Consider the following 20,121-nt stretch of genomic DNA (forward strand, 5'->3'; position numbering starts at 1 on the left):
CGGGGCCAGGACCATCCTGGCTGGCCTGCAGGCACCAAGTTGGCCTGCGTGCTGTCGCTGGTGTGGCTCCACGGCCCTTCCTCTAGGCTTTCAAGCCCTTGTACATATTCAGGTGTTTTACCTGGGAAGGGTGGGAACAGTTCAGCTGCAGCTGGCCTGGGGCTCAGCTCACGTTTACTCACTGATGCCTCAGCACGGTCCCCCAGCTTTGCAATGAGGACGCTCCTTGCATGGGGGGTGGGTTGCTGGCTGTATGGGAGGTGATTCCCCACCTCTGACCAATTTCAGAATTGTTTACTGCTGGAGCAAGTGCCCTGATAGGGTTTCCCTCTGTATAACTGGTGGCTTCAGGGTTTTTTTTTTCTTTTATGGTTCAAGTTAGATTTGATTCCTCTTTTATGTATTTATAGATATAAGCATGGAAATAATTCATTCCTATAAATACATCTGTGTGAAGGGAAGAACTTTTTTCTGTTTTATTTTAAAATTTTATTTTTTAAAATTTTGAAATTTAATTTTATTTATTTGTTTATACAGCAGGTTATTATTAGTTATGTATTTTATGCATATACATGTATACAGGTCAATCCCAATCTCCCAACTCATCCCACCACCACCACCCCATGGCTTCCCACACTTGGTGTCCATACGTTTGTTCTCTACCTCTGTGTCTCTATTTCTTCCCTGCAAACCAGTTCATCTGTACCATTTTTAGGTTCCACATATATGCATTAATATACAATATTTGTTTTCCTCTTTCTGACTTACTTCATTCTGTATGACAGTCTCTAGATCCATCGATGTCTCTACAAATGACCCAGTTTCATTCCTTTTTATGGCTGAGTAATATTCCATTTTATATATGTACCACATCTTTATCCATTCATCTGTCTGTGGGCATTTAGCTTGCTTCCATTACCTGGCTATTGTAAATAGTGCTGCAATGATCATTGTGGTGAATGTGCCTTTTTGATTTATGGTTTTCTCTGGGTATGTGCCCAGAAGTGGGATTGCTGGATCAGATGGTAATTCTATTTCTAGTTTTTTTAAGGAAACTCCATACTGTTCTCCATAGTGACTGTATCAATTTACATCCCCACCAATAGTGGAAGAGGGCTCCTTTTGTCCACACCCTCCCCAGAATTTGTTGTTTGTAGATTTTCTGATGATGCCGATTTTAACAGGTGTGGGGTGATACCTCATTGTAGTTTTGATTTGCATTTCTCTAATAATTAGTGCTGTTGAGCAGCTTTTCATGTGCGTCTTGGCCATCTCTGTGTCTTCTTTGAAGAAACGTCTCTTTAGATCTTCTGCCCATTTTTGTATTGGGTTGTTTGTTTTTTTAATAGTAAGCTGCATGAGCTGTTTATATATATATATTGGAGATTAAACCTTTGTCCATTGATTCATTTGCAACGATTTTCGCCCATTCTGAGGGATGCCTTTTTCCATTCCCGTTTTTTGAACAAAAAAGGAAAGAAAGAAAAAGAAGCAGAACACTAATGTGCGTAAAATATGCCTTTTGAAATGGTCGTTTTGAAATATGGACGTCCTTTGAATTTTTTGGTCGATATGTGACCCCAGGATTTGTTTTCAGGGCAGGTGTCATTTACAGGCCTGCAATGATTTTGAATATCAACTGACCATTAGCGCTGGGATTAAAGCTGCTGTTGCGTGAAACGGCCACAAGGTGGCAGCAGTTCTCCCTTACCAAATCTGGTTACTAGAGCAACAGAGCCCCAATGGAAGTCGTGTTCTAGATTGGAATTTAGAATGGAATGTGCCAGGAGAAAGCCCCTCAAGTTTGTCTCACTACTTCTTGTTCCTGTTTTTATTTTATTTTTTTATTTTCTATTACAGCAAGTTTGATTACAATGTTTGGCTTGTTGTAGGTGTAGAAGATGTGGTTCTTTTACACATATACAGATGTCTGTTCTTCCTGGGATCCTTTTCCCATGTACGTTAGGACAGAATGTTGAGTAGTCTTCTCTTGGTATTCCGTAGGTCTTTGGTGATTTTATAGGTCACCTGTGTTTGATTATGTCTGTTAACCCCGATATCGTAATGAAACCAATCCTCACACCTTTCCATTGGTGAACCATAAGTTTGTTGAATGAATCTGTGATTGCCCTTCTCCGTGGAAATATCTGCCCTGGTATCCATTTTTAGGTAACACCTATAAGTGATATGATACGATATGTGTCTTTCACTTTCTGACTTACTCCAAGTCACGTGATTACCTCTAGACTCATCTACGGGGCTGCAAATGGCATTGTGTCCTGTTTTTCCTTGGCTTCTATTCTGCCTTAGCGAGGTCCATTTTCAACAATGTGATTCCCTGAGGGTTGTGGATTAGCTGACCTGGGCAGCCTTACCCTGCCGGCCGGCCCTCCCCAGGTGTGCCTGGTTGAGGTCAATATAAACAGCGCTCCAGGCAGCAATAGCCCCTGAAGTTGTGCCTGACTCCATATTCTCTGCCCCGTCAGCAGTCTCAGGGCTGTGCTGGTGGGAGGGAGTGAGGGGCCAAGGCTTTGTTGGTGGCCCGGTGTGAGTGGGGCTCTGCTGGCCTTTCTGCAGGAGTTGCCAGGCTGCCACCTGTAAAGAAGAGGATGTGTCACCCATACCTTCCGATGGAATTTCTCTCCGGACAGAGGTGAGGAAGGAAAAAAGCAGTGGGGGCCGGGACAGGAGTGGTATCTCAGGCAGGGCAATAGAAAGCTTCCAGAAGAGCGCCCGGGGCCAGGACCATCCTGGCTGGCCTGCAGGCACCAAGTTGGCCTGCGTGCTGTCGCTGGTGTGGCTCCACGGCCCTTCCTCTAGGCTTTCAAGCCCTTGTACATATTCAGGTGTTTTACCTGGGAAGGGTGGGAACAGTTCAGCTGCAGCTGGCCTGGGGCTCAGCTCACGTTTACTCACTGATGCCTCAGCACGGTCCCCCAGCTTTGCAATGAGGACGCTCCTTGCATGGGGGGTGGGTTGCTGGCTGTATGGGAGGTGATTCCCCACCTCTGACCAATTTCAGAATTGTTTACTGCTGGAGCAAGTGCCCTGATAGGGTTTCCCTCTGTATAACTGGTGGCTTCAGGGTTTTTTTTTCTTTTATGGTTCAAGTTAGATTTGATTCCTCTTTTATGTATTTATAGATATAAGCATGGAAATAATTCATTCCTATAAATACATCTGTGTGAAGGGAAGAACTTTTTTCTGTTTTATTTTAAAATTTTATTTTTTAAAATTTTGAAATTTAATTTTATTTATTTGTTTATACAGCAGGTTATTATTAGTTATGTATTTTATGCATATACATGTATACAGGTCAATCTCAATCTCCCAACTCATCCCACCACCACCACCCCATGGCTTCCCACACTTGGTGTCCATACGTTTGTTCTCTACCTCTGTGTCTCTATTTCTTCCCTGCAAACCAGTTCATCTGTACCATTTTTAGGTTCCACATATATGCATTAATATACAATATTTGTTTTCCTCTTTCTGACTTACTTCATTCTGTATGACAGTCTCTAGATCCATCGATGTCTCTACAAATGACCCAGTTTCATTCCTTTTTATGGCTGAGTAATATTCCATTTTATATATGTACCACATCTTTATCCATTCATCTGTCTGTGGGCATTTAGCTTGCTTCCATTACCTGGCTATTGTAAATAGTGCTGCAATGATCATTGTGGTGAATGTGCCTTTTTGATTTATGGTTTTCTCTGGGTATGTGCCCAGAAGTGGGATTGCTGGATCAGATGGTAATTCTATTTCTAGTTTTTTTAAGGAAACTCCGTACTGTTCTCCATAGTGACTGTATCAATTTACATCCCCACCAATAGTGGAAGAGGGCTCCTTTTGTCCACACCCTCCCCAGAATTTGTTGTTTGTAGATTTTCTGATGATGCCGATTTTAACAGGTGTGGGGTGATACCTCATTGTAGTTTTGATTTGCATTTCTCTAATAATTAGTGCTGTTGAGCAGCTTTTCATGTGCGTCTTGGCCATCTCTGTGTCTTCTTTGAAGAAACGTCTCTTTAGATCTTCTGCCCATTTTTGTATTGGGTTGTTTGTTTTTTTAATAGTAAGCTGCATGAGCTGTTTATATATATATATTGGAGATTAAACCTTTGTCCATTGATTCATTTGCAACGATTTTCGCCCATTCTGAGGGATGCCTTTTTCCATTCCCGTTTTTTGAACAAAAAAGGAAAGAAAGAAAAAGAAGCAGAACACTAATGTGCGTAAAATATGCCTTTTGAAATGGTCGTTTTGAAATATGGACGTCCTTTGAATTTTTTGGTCGATATGTGACCCCAGGATTTGTTTTCAGGGCAGGTGTCATTTACAGGCCTGCAATGATTTTGAATATCAACTGACCATTAGCGCTGGGATTAAAGCTGCTGTTGCGTGAAACGGCCACAAGGTGGCAGCAGTTCTCCCTTACCAAATCTGGTTACTAGAGCAACAGAGCCTCAATGGAAGTCGTGTTCTAGATTGGAATTTAGAATGGAATGTGCCAGGAGAAAGCCCCTCAAGTTTGTCTCACTACTTCTTGTTCCTGTTTTTATTTTATTTTTTTATTTTCTATTACAGCAAGTTTGATTACAATGTTTGGCTTGTTGTAGGTGTAGAAGATGTGGTTCTTTTACACATATACAGATGTCTGTTCTTCCTGGGATCCTTTTCCCATGTACGTTAGGACAGAATGTTGAGTAGTCTTCTCTTGGTATTCCGTAGGTCTTTGGTGATTTTATATGTCACCTGTGTTTGATTATGTCTGTTAACCCCGATATCGTAATGAAACCAATCCTCACACCTTTCCATTGGTGAACCATAAGTTTGTTTAATGAATCTGTGATTGCCCTTCTCCGTGGAAATATCTGCCCTGGTATCCATTTTTAGGTAACACCTATAAGTGATATGATACGATATGTGTCTTTCACTTTCTGACTTACTCCAAGTCACGTGATTACCTCTAGACTCATCTACGGGGCTGCAAATGGCATTGTGTCCTGTTTTTCCTTGGCTTCTATTCTGCCTTAGCGAGGTCCATTTTCAACAATGTGATTCCCTGAGGGTTGTGGATTAGCTGACCTGGGCAGCCTTACCCTGCCGGCCGGCCCTCCCCAGGTGTGCCTGGTTGAGGTCAATATAAACAGCGCTCCAGGCAGCAATAGCCCCTGAAGTTGTGCCTGACTCCATATTCTCTGCCCCGTCAGCAGTCTCAGGGCTGTGCTGGTGGGAGGGAGTGAGGGGCCAAGGCTTTGTTGGTGGCCCGGTGTGAGTGGGGCTCTGCTGGCCTTTCTGCAGGAGTTGCCAGGCTGCCACCTGTAAAGAAGAGGATGTGTCACCCATACCTTCCGATGGAATTTCTCTCCGGACAGAGGTGAGGAAGGAAAAAAGCAGTGGGGGCCGGGACAGGAGTGGTATCTCAGGCAGGGCAATAGAAAGCTTCCAGAAGAGCGCCCGGGGCCAGGACCATCCTGGCTGGCCTGCAGGCACCAAGTTGGCCTGCGTGCTGTCGCTGGTGTGGCTCCACGGCCCTTCCTCTAGGCTTTCAAGCCCTTGTACATATTCAGGTGTTTTACCTGGGAAGGGTGGGAACAGTTCAGCTGCAGCTGGCCTGGGGCTCAGCTCACGTTTACTCACTGATGCCTCAGCACGGTCCCCCAGCTTTGCAATGAGGACGCTCCTTGCATGGGGGGTGGGTTGCTGGCTGTATGGGAGGTGATTCCCCACCTCTGACCAATTTCAGAATTGTTTACTGCTGGAGCAAGTGCCCTGATAGGGTTTCCCTCTGTATAACTGGTGGCTTCAGGGTTTTTTTTTCTTTTATGGTTCAAGTTAGATTTGATTCCTCTTTTATGTATTTATAGATATAAGCATGGAAATAATTCATTCCTATAAATACATCTGTGTGAAGGGAAGAACTTTTTTCTGTTTTATTTTAAAATTTTATTTTTTAAAATTTTGAAATTTAATTTTATTTATTTGTTTATACAGCAGGTTATTATTAGTTATGTATTTTATGCATATACATGTATACAGGTCAATCCCAATCTCCCAACTCATCCCACCACCACCACCCCATGGCTTCCCACACTTGGTGTCCATACGTTTGTTCTCTACCTCTGTGTCTCTATTTCTTCCCTGCAAACCAGTTCATCTGTACCATTTTTTAGGTTCCACATATATGCATTAATATACAATATTTGTTTTCCTCTTTCTGACTTACTTCATTCTGTATGACAGTCTCTAGATCCATCGATGTCTCTACAAATGACCCAGTTTCATTCCTTTTTATGGCTGAGTAATATTCCATTTTATATATGTACCACATCTTTATCCATTCATCTGTCTGTGGGCATTTAGCTTGCTTCCATTACCTGGCTATTGTAAATAGTGCTGCAATGATCATTGTGGTGAATGTGCCTTTTTGATTTATGGTTTTCTCTGGGTATGTGCCCAGAAGTGGGATTGCTGGATCAGATGGTAATTCTATTTCTAGTTTTTTTAAGGAAACTCCATACTGTTCTCCATAGTGACTGTATCAATTTACATCCCCACCAATAGTGGAAGAGGGCTCCTTTTGTCCACACCCTCCCCAGAATTTGTTGTTTGTAGATTTTCTGATGATGCCGATTTTAACAGGTGTGGGGTGATACCTCATTGTAGTTTTGATTTGCATTTCTCTAATAATTAGTGCTGTTGAGCAGCTTTTCATGTGCGTCTTGGCCATCTCTGTGTCTTCTTTGAAGAAACGTCTCTTTAGATCTTCTGCCCATTTTTGTATTGGGTTGTTTGTTTTTTTAATAGTAAGCTGCATGAGCTGTTTATATATATATATTGGAGATTAAACCTTTGTCCATTGATTCATTTGCAACGATTTTCGCCCATTCTGAGGGATGCCTTTTTCCATTCCCGTTTTTTGAACAAAAAAGGAAAGAAAGAAAAAGAAGCAGAACACTAATGTGCGTAAAATATGCCTTTTGAAATGGTCGTTTTGAAATATGGACGTCCTTTGAATTTTTTGGTCGATATGTGACCCCAGGATTTGTTTTCAGGGCAGGTGTCATTTACAGGCCTGCAATGATTTTGAATATCAACTGACCATTAGCGCTGGGATTAAAGCTGCTGTTGCGTGAAACGGCCACAAGGTGGCAGCAGTTCTCCCTTACCAAATCTGGTTACTAGAGCAACAGAGCCTCAATGGAAGTCGTGTTCTAGATTGGAATTTAGAATGGAATGTGCCAGGAGAAAGCCCCTCAAGTTTGTCTCACTACTTCTTGTTCCTGTTTTTATTTTATTTTTTTATTTTCTATTACAGCAAGTTTGATTACAATGTTTGGCTTGTTGTAGGTGTAGAAGATGTGGTTCTTTTACACATATACAGATGTCTGTTCTTCCTGGGATCCTTTTCCCATGTACGTTAGGACAGAATGTTGAGTAGTCTTCTCTTGGTATTCCGTAGGTCTTTGGTGATTTTATAGGTCACCTGTGTTTGATTATGTCTGTTAACCCCGATATCGTAATGAAACCAATCCTCACACCTTTCCATTGGTGAACCATAAGTTTGTTTAATGAATCTGTGATTGCCCTTCTCCGTGGAAATATCTGCCCTGGTATCCATTTTTAGGTAACACCTATAAGTGATATGATACGATATGTGTCTTTCACTTTCTGACTTACTCCAAGTCACGTGATTACCTCTAGACTCATCTACGGGGCTGCAAATGGCATTGTGTCCTTTTTTTCCTTGGCTTCTATTCTGCCTTAGTGAGGTCTATTTTCAACAATGTGATTCCCTGAGGGTTGTGGATTAGCTGACCTGGGCAGCCTTACCCTGCCGGCCGGCCCTCCCCAGGTGTGCCTGGTTGAGGTCAATATAAACAGCGCTCCAGGCAGCAATAGCCCCTGAAGTTGTGCCTGACTCCATATTCTCTGCCCCGTCAGCAGTCTCAGGGCTGTGCTGGTGGGAGGGAGTGAGGGGCCAAGGCTTTGTTGGTGGCCCGGTGTGAGTGGGGCTCTGCTGGCCTTTCTGCAGGAGTTGCCAGGCTGCCACCTGTAAAGAAGAGGATGTGTCACCCATACCTTCCGATGGAATTTCTCTCCGGACAGAGGTGAGGAAGGAAAAAAGCAGTGGGGGCCGGGACAGGAGTGGTATCTCAGGCAGGGCAATAGAAAGCTTCCAGAAGAGCGCCCGGGGCCAGGACCATCCTGGCTGGCCTGCAGGCACCAAGTTGTCGCTGGTGTGGCTCCACGGCCCTTCCTCTAGGCTTTCAAGCCCTTGTACATATTCAGGTGTTTTACCTGGGAAGGGTGGGAACAGTTCAGCTGCAGCTGGCCTGGGGCTCAGCTCACGTTTACTCACTGATGCCTCAGCACGGTCCCCCAGCTTTGCAATGAGGACGCTCCTTGCATGGGGGGTGGGTTGCTGGCTGTATGGGAGGTGATTCCCCACCTCTGACCAATTTCAGAATTGTTTACTGCTGGAGCAAGTGCCCTGATAGGGTTTCCCTCTGTATAACTGGTGGCTTCAGGGTTTTTTTTTCTTTTATGGTTCAAGTTAGATTTGATTCCTCTTTTATGTATTTATAGATATAAGCATGGAAATAATTCATTCCTATAAATACATCTGTGTGAAGGGAAGAACTTTTTTCTGTTTTATTTTAAAATTTTATTTTTTAAAATTTTGAAATTTAATTTTATTTATTTGTTTATACAGCAGGTTATTATTAGTTATGTATTTTATGCATATACATGTATACAGGTCAATCCCAATCTCCCAACTCATCCCACCACCACCACCCCATGGCTTCCCACACTTGGTGTCCATACGTTTGTTCTCTACCTCTGTGTCTCTATTTCTTCCCTGCAAACCAGTTCATCTGTACCATTTTTTAGGTTCCACATATATGCATTAATATACAATATTTGTTTTCCTCTTTCTGACTTACTTCATTCTGTATGACAGTCTCTAGATCCATCGATGTCTCTACAAATGACCCAGTTTCATTCCTTTTTATGGCTGAGTAATATTCCATTTTATATATGTACCACATCTTTATCCATTCATCTGTCTGTGGGCATTTAGCTTGCTTCCATTACCTGGCTATTGTAAATAGTGCTGCAATGATCATTGTGGTGAATGTGCCTTTTTGATTTATGGTTTTCTCTGGGTATGTGCCCAGAAGTGGGATTGCTGGATCAGATGGTAATTCTATTTCTAGTTTTTTTAAGGAAACTCCATACTGTTCTCCATAGTGACTGTATCAATTTACATCCCCACCAATAGTGGAAGAGGGCTCCTTTTGTCCACACCCTCCCCAGAATTTGTTGTTTGTAGATTTTCTGATGATGCCGATTTTAACAGGTGTGGGGTGATACCTCATTGTAGTTTTGATTTGCATTTCTCTAATAATTAGTGCTGTTGAGCAGCTTTTCATGTGCGTCTTGGCCATCTCTGTGTCTTCTTTGAAGAAACGTCTCTTTAGATCTTCTGCCCATTTTTGTATTGGGTTGTTTGTTTTTTTAATAGTAAGCTGCATGAGCTGTTTATATATATATATTGGAGATTAAACCTTTGTCCATTGATTCATTTGCAACGATTTTCGCCCATTCTGAGGGATGCCTTTTGCCATTCCCGTTTTTTGAACAAAAAAGGAAAGAAAGAAAAAGAAGCAGAACACTAATGTGCGTAAAATATGCCTTTTGAAATGGTCGTTTTGAAATATGGACGTCCTTTGAATTTTTTGGTCGATATGTGACCCCAGGATTTGTTTTCAGGGCAGGTGTCATTTACAGGCCTGCAATGATTTTGAATATCAACTGACCATTAGCGCTGGGATTAAAGCTGCTGTTGCGTGAAACGGCCACAAGGTGGCAGCAGTTCTCCCTTACCAAATCTGGTTACTAGAGCAACAGAGCCTCAATGGAAGTCGTGTTCTAGATTGGAATTTAGAATGGAATGTGCCAGGAGAAAGCCCCTCAAGTTTGTCTCACTACTTCTTGTTCCTGTTTTTATTTTATTTTTTTATTTTCTATTACAGCAAGTTTGATTACAATGTTTGGCTTGTTGTAGGTGTAGAAGATGTGGTTCTTTTACACATATACAGATGTCTGTTCTTCCTGGGATCCTTTTCCCATGTACGTTAGGACAGAATGTTGAGTAGTCTTCTCTTGGTATTCCGTAGGTCTTTGGTGATTTTATAGGTCACCTGTGTTTGATTATGTCTGTTAACCCCGATATCGTAATGAAACCAATCCTCACACCTTTCCATTGGTGAACCATAAGTTTGTTTAATGAATCTGTGATTGCCCTTCTCCGTGGAAATATCTGCCCTGGTATCCATTTTTAGGTAACACCTATAAGTGATATGATACGATATGTGTCTTTCACTTTCTGACTTACTCCAAGTCACGTGATTACCTCTAGACTCATCTACGGGGCTGCAAATGGCATTGTGTCCTTTTTTTCCTTGGCTTCTATTCTGCCTTAGCGAGGTCCATTTTCAACAATGTGATTCCCTGAGGGTTGTGGATTAGCTGACCTGGGCAGCCTTACCCTGCCGGCCGGCCCTCCCCAGGTGTGCCTGGTTGAGGTCAATATAAACAGCGCTCCAGGCAGCAATAGCCCCTGAAGTTGTGCCTGACTCCATATTCTCTGCCCCGTCAGCAGTCTCAGGGCTGTGCTGGTGGGAGGGAGTGAGGGGCCAAGGCTTTGTTGGTGGCCCGGTGTGAGTGGGGCTCTGCTGGCCTTTCTGCAGGAGTTGCCAGGCTGCCACCTGTAAAGAAGAGGATGTGTCACCCATACCTTCCGATGGAATTTCTCTCCGGACAGAGGTGAGGAAGGAAAAAAGCAGTGGGGGCCGGGACAGGAGTGGTATCTCAGGCAGGGCAATAGAAAGCTTCCAGAAGAGCGCCCGGGGCCAGGACCATCCTGGCTGGCCTGCAGGCACCAAGTTGGCCTGCGTGCTGTCGCTGGTGTGCCTCCACGGCCCTTCCTCTAGGCTTTCAAGCCCTTGTACATATTCAGGTGTTTTACCTGGGAAGGGTGGGAACAGTTCAGCTGCAGCTGGCCTGGGGCTCAGCTCACGTTTACTCACTGATGCCTCAGCACGGTCCCCCAGCTTTGCAATGAGGACGCTCCTTGCATGGGGGGTGGGTTGCTGGCTGTATGGGAGGTGATTCCCCACCTCTGACCAATTTCAGAATTGTTTACTGCTGGAGCAAGTGCCCTGATAGGGTTTCCCTCTGTATAACTGGTGGCTTCAGGGTTTTTTTTTCTTTTATGGTTCAAGTTAGATTTGATTCCTCTTTTATGTATTTATAGATATAAGCATGGAAATAATTCATTCCTATAAATACATCTGTGTGAAGGGAAGAACTTTTTTCTGTTTTATTTTAAAATTTTATTTTTTAAAATTTTGAAATTTAATTTTATTTATTTGTTTATACAGCAGGTTATTATTAGTTATGTATTTTATGCATATACATGTATACAGGTCAATCCCAATCTCCCAACTCATCCCACCACCACCACCCCATGGCTTCCCACACTTGGTGTCCATACGTTTGTTCTCTACCTCTGTGTCTCTATTTCTTCCCTGCAAACCAGTTCATCTGTACCATTTTTTAGGTTCCACATATATGCATTAATATACAATATTTGTTTTCCTCTTTCTGACTTACTTCATTCTGTATGACAGTCTCTAGATCCATCGATGTCTCTACAAATGACCCAGTTTCATTCCTTTTTATGGCTGAGTAATATTCCATTTTATATATGTACCACATCTTTATCCATTCATCTGTCTGTGGGCATTTAGCTTGCTTCCATTACCTGGCTATTGTAAATAGTGCTGCAATGATCATTGTGGTGAATGTGCCTTTTTGATTTATGGTTTTCTCTGGGTATGTGCCCAGAAGTGGGATTGCTGGATCAGATGGTAATTCTATTTCTAGTTTTTTTAAGGAAACTCCATACTGTTCTCCATAGTGACTGTATCAATTTACATCCCCACCAATAGTGGAAGAGGGCTCCTTTTGTCCACACCCTCCCCAGAATTTGTTGTTTGTAGATTTTCTGATGATGCCGATTTTAACAGGTGTGGGGTGATACCTCATTGTAGTTTTGATTTGCATTTCTCTAATAATTAGTGCTGTTGAGCAGCTTTTCATGTGCGTCTTGGCCATCTCTGTGTCTTCTTTGAAGAAACGTCTCTTTAGATCTTCTGCCCATTTTTGTATTGGGTTGTTTGTTTTTTTAATAGTAAGCTGCATGAGCTGTTTATATATATATATTGGAGATTAAACCTTTGTCCATTGATTCATTTGCAACGATTTTCGCCCATTCTGAGGGATGCCTTTTGCCATTCCCGTTTTTTGAACAAAAAAGGAAAGAAAGAAAAAGAAGCAGAACACTAATGTGCGTAAAATATGCCTTTTGAAATGGTCGTTTTGAAATATGGACGTCCTTTGAATTTTTTGGTCGATATGTGACCCCAGGATTTGTTTTCAGGGCAGGTGTCATTTACAGGCCTGCAATGATTTTGAATATCAACTGACCATTAGCGCTGGGATTAAAGCTGCTGTTGCGTGAAACGGCCACAAGGTGGCAGCAGTTCTCCCTTACCAAATCTGGTTACTAGAGCAACAGAGCCTCAATGGAAGTCGTGTTCTAGATTGGAATTTAGAATGGAATGTGCCAGGAGAAAGCCCCTCAAGTTTGTCTCACTACTTCTTGTTCCTGTTTTTATTTTATTTTTTTATTTTCTATTACAGCAAGTTTGATTACAATGTTTGGCTTGTTGTAGGTGTAGAAGATGTGGTTCTTTTACACATATACAGATGTCTGTTCTTCCTGGGATCCTTTTCCCATGTACGTTAGGACAGAATGTTGAGTAGTCTTCTCTTGGTATTCCGTAGGTCTTTGGTGATTTTATAGGTCACCTGTGTTTGATTATGTCTGTTAACCCCGATATCGTAATGAAACCAATCCTCACACCTTTCCATTGGTGAACCATAAGTTTGTTTAATGAATCTGTGATTGCCCTTCTCCGTGGAAATATCTGCCCTGGTATCCATTTTTAGGTAACACCTATAAGTGATATGATACGATATGTGTCTTTCACTTTCTGACTTACTCCAAGTCACGTGATTACCTCTAGACTCATCTACGGGGCTGCAAATGGCATTGTGTCCTTTTTTTCCTTGGCTTCTATTCTGCCTTAGCGAGGTCCATTTTCAACAATGTGATTCCCTGAGGGTTGTGGATTAGCTGACCTGGGCAGCCTTACCCTGCCGGCCGGCCCTCCCCAGGTGTGCCTGGTTGAGGTCAATATAAACAGCGCTCCAGGCAGCAATAGCCCCTGAAGTTGTGCCTGACTCCATATTCTCTGCCCCGTCAGCAGTCTCAGGGCTGTGCTGGTGGGAGGGAGTGAGGGGCCAAGGCTTTGTTGGTGGCCCGGTGTGAGTGGGGCTCTGCTGGCCTTTCTGCAGGAGTTGCCAGGCTGCCACCTGTAAAGAAGAGGATGTGTCACCCATACCTTCCGATGGAATTTCTCTCCGGACAGAGGTGAGGAAGGAAAAAAGCAGTGGGGGCCGGGACAGGAGTGGTATCTCAGGCAGGGCAATAGAAAGCTTCCAGAAGAGCGCCCGGGGCCAGGACCATCCTGGCTGGCCTGCAGGCACCAAGTTGGCCTGCGTGCTGTCGCTGGTGTGCCTCCACGGCCCTTCCTCTAGGCTTTCAAGCCCTTGTACATATTCAGGTGTTTTACCTGGGAAGGGTGGGAACAGTTCAGCTGCAGCTGGCCTGGGGCTCAGCTCACGTTTACTCACTGATGCCTCAGCACGGTCCCCCAGCTTTGCAATGAGGACGCTCCTTGCATGGGGGGTGGGTTGCTGGCTGTATGGGAGGTGATTCCCCACCTCTGACCAATTTCAGAATTGTTTACTGCTGGAGCAAGTGCCCTGATAGGGTTTCCCTCTGTATAACTGGTGGCTTCAGGGTTTTTTTTTCTTTTATGGTTCAAGTTAGATTTGATTCCTCTTTTATGTATTTATAGATATAAGCATGGAAATAATTCATTCCTATAAATACATCTGTGTGAAGGGAAGAACTTTTTTCTGTTTTATTTTAAAATTTTATTTTTTAAAATTTTGAAATTTAATTTTATTTATTTGTTTATACAGCAGGTTATTATTAGTTATGTATTTTATGCATATACATGTATACAGGTCAATCCCAATCTCCCAACTCATCCCACCACCACCACCCCATGGCTTCCCACACTTGGTGTCCATACGTTTGTTCTCTACCTCTGTGTCTCTATTTCTTCCCTGCAAACCAGTTCATCTGTACCATTTTTTAGGTTCCACATATATGCATTAATATACAATATTTGTTTTCCTCTTTCTGACTTACTTCATTCTGTATGACAGTCTCTAGATCCATCGATGTCTCTACAAATGACCCAGTTTCATTCCTTTTTATGGCTGAGTAATATTCCATTTTATATATGTACCACATCTTTATCCATTCATCTGTCTGTGGGCATTTAGCTTGCTTCCATTACCTGGCTATTGTAAATAGTGCTGCAATGATCATTGTGGTGAATGTGCCTTTTTGATTTATGGTTTTCTCTGGGTATGTGCCCAGAAGTGGGATTGCTGGATCAGATGGTAATTCTATTTCTAGTTTTTTTAAGGAAACTCCATACTGTTCTCCATAGTGACTGTATCAATTTACATCCCCACCAATAGTGGAAGAGGGCTCCTTTTGTCCACACCCTCCCCAGAATTTGTTGTTTGTAGATTTTCTGATGATGCCGATTTTAACAGGTGTGGGGTGATACCTCATTGTAGTTTTGATTTGCATTTCTCTAATAATTAGTGCTGTTGAGCAGCTTTTCATGTGCGTCTTGGCCATCTCTGTGTCTTCTTTGAAGAAACGTCTCTTTAGATCTTCTGCCCATTTTTGTATTGGGTTGTTTGTTTTTTTAATAGTAAGCTGCATGAGCTGTTTATATATATATATTGGAGATTAAACCTTTGTCCATTGATTCATTTGCAACGATTTTCGCCCATTCTGAGGGATGCCTTTTTCCATTCCCGTTTTTTGAACAAAAAAGGAAAGAAAGAAAAAGAAGCAGAACACTAATGTGCGTAAAATATGCCTTTTGAAATGGTCGTTTTGAAATATGGACGTCCTTTGAATTTTTTGGTCGATATGTGACCCCAGGATTTGTTTTCAGGGCAGGTGTCATTTACAGGCCTGCAATGATTTTGAATATCAACTGACCATTAGCGCTGGGATTAAAGCTGCTGTTGCGTGAAACGGCCACAAGGTGGCAGCAGTTCTCCCTTACCAAATCTGGTTACTAGAGCAACAGAGCCTCAATGGAAGTCGTGTTCTAGATTGGAATTTAGAATGGAATGTGCCAGGAGAAAGCCCCTCAAGTTTGTCTCACTACTTCTTGTTCCTGTTTTTATTTTATTTTTTTATTTTCTATTACAGCAAGTTTGATTACAATGTTTGGCTTGTTGTAGGTGTAGAAGATGTGGTTCTTTTACACATATACAGATGTCTGTTCTTCCTGGGATCCTTTTCCCATGTACGTTAGGACAGAATGTTGAGTAGTCTTCTCTTGGTATTCCGTAGGTCTTTGGTGATTTTATAGGTCACCTGTGTTTGATTATGTCTGTTAACCCCGATATCGTAATGAAACCAATCCTCACACCTTTCCATTGGTGAACCATAAGTTTGTTTAATGAATCTGTGATTGCCCTTCTCCGTGGAAATATCTGCCCTGGTATCCATTTTTAGGTAACACCTATAAGTGATATGATACGATATGTGTCTTTCACTTTCTGACTTACTCCAAGTCACGTGATTACCTCTAGACTCATCTACGGGGCTGCAAATGGCATTGTGTCCTTTTTTTCCTTGGCTTCTATTCTGCCTTAGCGAGGTCCATTTTCAACAATGTGATTCCCTGAGGGTTGTGGATTAGCTGACCTGGGCAGCCTTACCCTGCCGGCCGGCCCTCCCCAGGTGTGCCTGGTTGAGGTCAATATAAACAGCGCTCCAGGCAGCAATAGCCCCTGAAGTTGTGCCTGACTCCATATTCTCTGCCCCGTCAGCAGTCTCAGGGCTGTGCTGGTGGGAGGGAGTGAGGGGCCAAGGCTTTGTTGGTGGCCCGGTGTGAGTGGGGCTCTGCTGGCCTTTCTGCAGGAGTTGCCAGGCTGCCACCTGTAAAGAAGAGGATGTGTCACCCATACCTTCCGATGGAATTTCTCTCCGGACAGAGGTGAGGAAGGAAAAAAGCAGTGGGGGCCGGGACAGGAGTGGTATCTCAGGCAGGGCAATAGAAAGCTTCCAGAAGAGCGCCCGGGGCCAGGACCATCCTGGCTGGCCTGCAGGCACCAAGTTGGCCTGCGTGCTGTCGCTGGTGTGCCTCCACGGCCCTTCCTCTAGGCTTTCAAGCCCTTGTACATATTCAGGTGTTTTACCTGGGAAGGGTGGGAACAGTTCAGCTGCAGCTGGCCTGGGGCTCAGCTCACGTTTACTCACTGATGCCTCAGCACGGTCCCCCAGCTTTGCAATGAGGACGCTCCTTGCATGGGGGGTGGGTTGCTGGCTGTATGGGAGGTGATTCCCCACCTCTGACCAATTTCAGAATTGTTTACTGCTGGAGCAAGTGCCCTGATAGGGTTTCCCTCTGTATAACTGGTGGCTTCAGGGTTTTTTTTTCTTTTATGGTTCAAGTTAGATTTGATTCCTCTTTTATGTATTTATAGATATAAGCATGGAAATAATTCATTCCTATAAATACATCTGTGTGAAGGGAAGAACTTTTTTCTGTTTTATTTTAAAATTTTATTTTTTAAAATTTTGAAATTTAATTTTATTTATTTGTTTATACAGCAGGTTATTATTAGTTATGTATTTTATGCATATACATGTATACAGGTCAATCTCAATCTCCCAACTCATCCCACCACCACCACCCCATGGCTTCCCACACTTGGTGTCCATACGTTTGTTCTCTACCTCTGTGTCTCTATTTCTTCCCTGCAAACCAGTTCATCTGTACCATTTTTTAGGTTCCACATATATGCATTAATATACAATATTTGTTTTCCTCTTTCTGACTTACTTCATTCTGTATGACAGTCTCTAGATCCATCGATGTCTCTACAAATGACCCAGTTTCATTCCTTTTTATGGCTGAGTAATATTCCATTTTATATATGTACCACATCTTTATCCATTCATCTGTCTGTGGGCATTTAGCTTGCTTCCATTACCTGGCTATTGTAAATAGTGCTGCAATGATCATTGTGGTGAATGTGCCTTTTTGATTTATGGTTTTCTCTGGGTATGTGCCCAGAAGTGGGATTGCTGGATCAGATGGTAATTCTATTTCTAGTTTTTTTAAGGAAACTCCATACTGTTCTCCATAGTGACTGTATCAATTTACATCCCCACCAATAGTGGAAGAGGGCTCCTTTTGTCCACACCCTCCCCAGAATTTGTTGTTTGTAGATTTTCTGATGATGCCGATTTTAACAGGTGTGGGGTGATACCTCATTGTAGTTTTGATTTGCATTTCTCTAATAATTAGTGCTGTTGAGCAGCTTTTCATGTGCGTCTTGGCCATCTCTGTGTCTTCTTTGAAGAAACGTCTCTTTAGATCTTCTGCCCATTTTTGTATTGGGTTGTTTGTTTTTTTAATAGTAAGCTGCATGAGCTGTTTATATATATATTGGAGATTAAACCTTTGTCCATTGATTCATTTGCAACGATTTTCGCCCATTCTGAGGGATGCCTTTTTCCATTCCCGTTTTTTGAACAAAAAAGGAAAGAAAGAAAAAGAAGCAGAACACTAATGTGCGTAAAATATGCCTTTTGAAATGGTCGTTTTGAAATATGGACGTCCTTTGAATTTTTTGGTCGATATGTGACCCCAGGATTTGTTTTCAGGGCAGGTGTCATTTACAGGCCTGCAATGATTTTGAATATCAACTGACCATTAGCGCTGGGATTAAAGCTGCTGTTGCGTGAAACGGCCACAAGGTGGCAGCAGTTCTCCCTTACCAAATCTGGTTACTAGAGCAACAGAGCCTCAATGGAAGTCGTGTTCTAGATTGGAATTTAGAATGGAATGTGCCAGGAGAAAGCCCCTCAAGTTTGTCTCACTACTTCTTGTTCCTGTTTTTATTTTATTTTTTTATTTTCTATTACAGCAAGTTTGATTACAATGTTTGGCTTGTTGTAGGTGTAGAAGATGTGGTTCTTTTACACATATACAGATGTCTGTTCTTCCTGGGATCCTTTTCCCATGTACGTTAGGACAGAATGTTGAGTAGTCTTCTCTTGGTATTCCGTAGGTCTTTGGTGATTTTATAGGTCACCTGTGTTTGATTATGTCTGTTAACCCCGATATCGTAATGAAACCAATCCTCACACCTTTCCATTGGTGAACCATAAGTTTGTTTAATGAATCTGTGATTGCCCTTCTCCGTGGAAATATCTGCCCTGGTATCCATTTTTAGGTAACACCTATAAGTGATATGATACGATATGTGTCTTTCACTTTCTGACTTACTCCAAGTCACGTGATTACCTCTAGACTCATCTACGGGGCTGCAAATGGCATTGTGTCCTTTTTTTCCTTGGCTTCTATTCTGCCTTAGCGAGGTCCATTTTCAACAATGTGATTCCCTGAGGGTTGTGGATTAGCTGACCTGGGCAGCCTTACCCTGCCGGCCGGCCCTCCCCAGGTGTGCCTGGTTGAGGTCAATATAAACAGCGCTCCAGGCAGCAATAGCCCCTGAAGTTGTGCCTGACTCCATATTCTCTGCCCCGTCAGCAGTCTCAGGGCTGTGCTGGTGGGAGGGAGTGAGGGGCCAAGGCTTTGTTGGTGGCCCGGTGTGAGTGGGGCTCTGCTGGCCTTTCTGCAGGAGTTGCCAGGCTGCCACCTGTAAAGAAGAGGATGTGTCACCCATACCTTCTGATGGAATTTCTCTCCGGACAGAGGTGAGGAAGGAAAAAAGCAGTGGGGGCCGGGACAGGAGTGGTATCTCAGGCAGGGCAATAGAAAGCTTCCAGAAGAGCGCCCGGGGCCAGGACCATCCTGGCTGGCCTGCAGGCACCAAGTTGGCCTGCGTGCTGTCGCTGGTGTGCCTCCACGGCCCTTCCTCTAGGCTTTCAAGCCCTTGTACATATTCAGGTGTTTTACCTGGGAAGGGTGGGAACAGTTCAGCTGCAGCTGGCCTGGGGCTCAGCTCACGTTTACTCACTGATGCCTCAGCACGGTCCCCCAGCTTTGCAATGAGGACGCTCCTTGCATGGGGGGTGGGTTGCTGGCTGTATGGGAGGTGATTCCCCACCTCTGACCAATTTCAGAATTGTTTACTGCTGGAGCAAGTGCCCTGATAGGGTTTCCCTCTGTATAACTGGTGGCTTCAGGGTTTTTTTTTCTTTTATGGTTCAAGTTAGATTTGATTCCTCTTTTATGTATTTATAGATATAAGCATGGAAATAATTCATTCCTATAAATACATCTGTGTGAAGGGAAGAACTTTTTTCTGTTTTATTTTAAAATTTTATTTTTTAAAATTTTGAAATTTAATTTTATTTATTTGTTTATACAGCAGGTTATTATTAGTTATGTATTTTATGCATATACATGTATACAGGTCAATCCCAATCTCCCAACTCATCCCACCACCACCACCCCATGGCTTCCCACACTTGGTGTCCATACGTTTGTTCTCTACCTCTGTGTCTCTATTTCTTCCCTGCAAACCAGTTCATCTGTACCATTTTTTAGGTTCCACATATATGCATTAATATACAATATTTGTTTTCCTCTTTCTGACTTACTTCATTCTGTATGACAGTCTCTAGATCCATCGATGTCTCTACAAATGACCCAGTTTCATTCCTTTTTATGGCTGAGTAATATTCCATTTTATATATGTACCACATCTTTATCCATTCATCTGTCTGTGGGCATTTAGCTTGCTTCCATTACCTGGCTATTGTAAATAGTGCTGCAATGATCATTGTGGTGAATGTGCCTTTTTGATTTATGGTTTTCTCTGGGTATGTGC

Source organism: Mesoplodon densirostris, chromosome 1 (assembly GCF_025265405.1).
Source record: "Mesoplodon densirostris isolate mMesDen1 chromosome 1, mMesDen1 primary haplotype, whole genome shotgun sequence".
Lineage (NCBI taxonomy): Eukaryota > Metazoa > Chordata > Mammalia > Artiodactyla > Ziphiidae > Mesoplodon > Mesoplodon densirostris.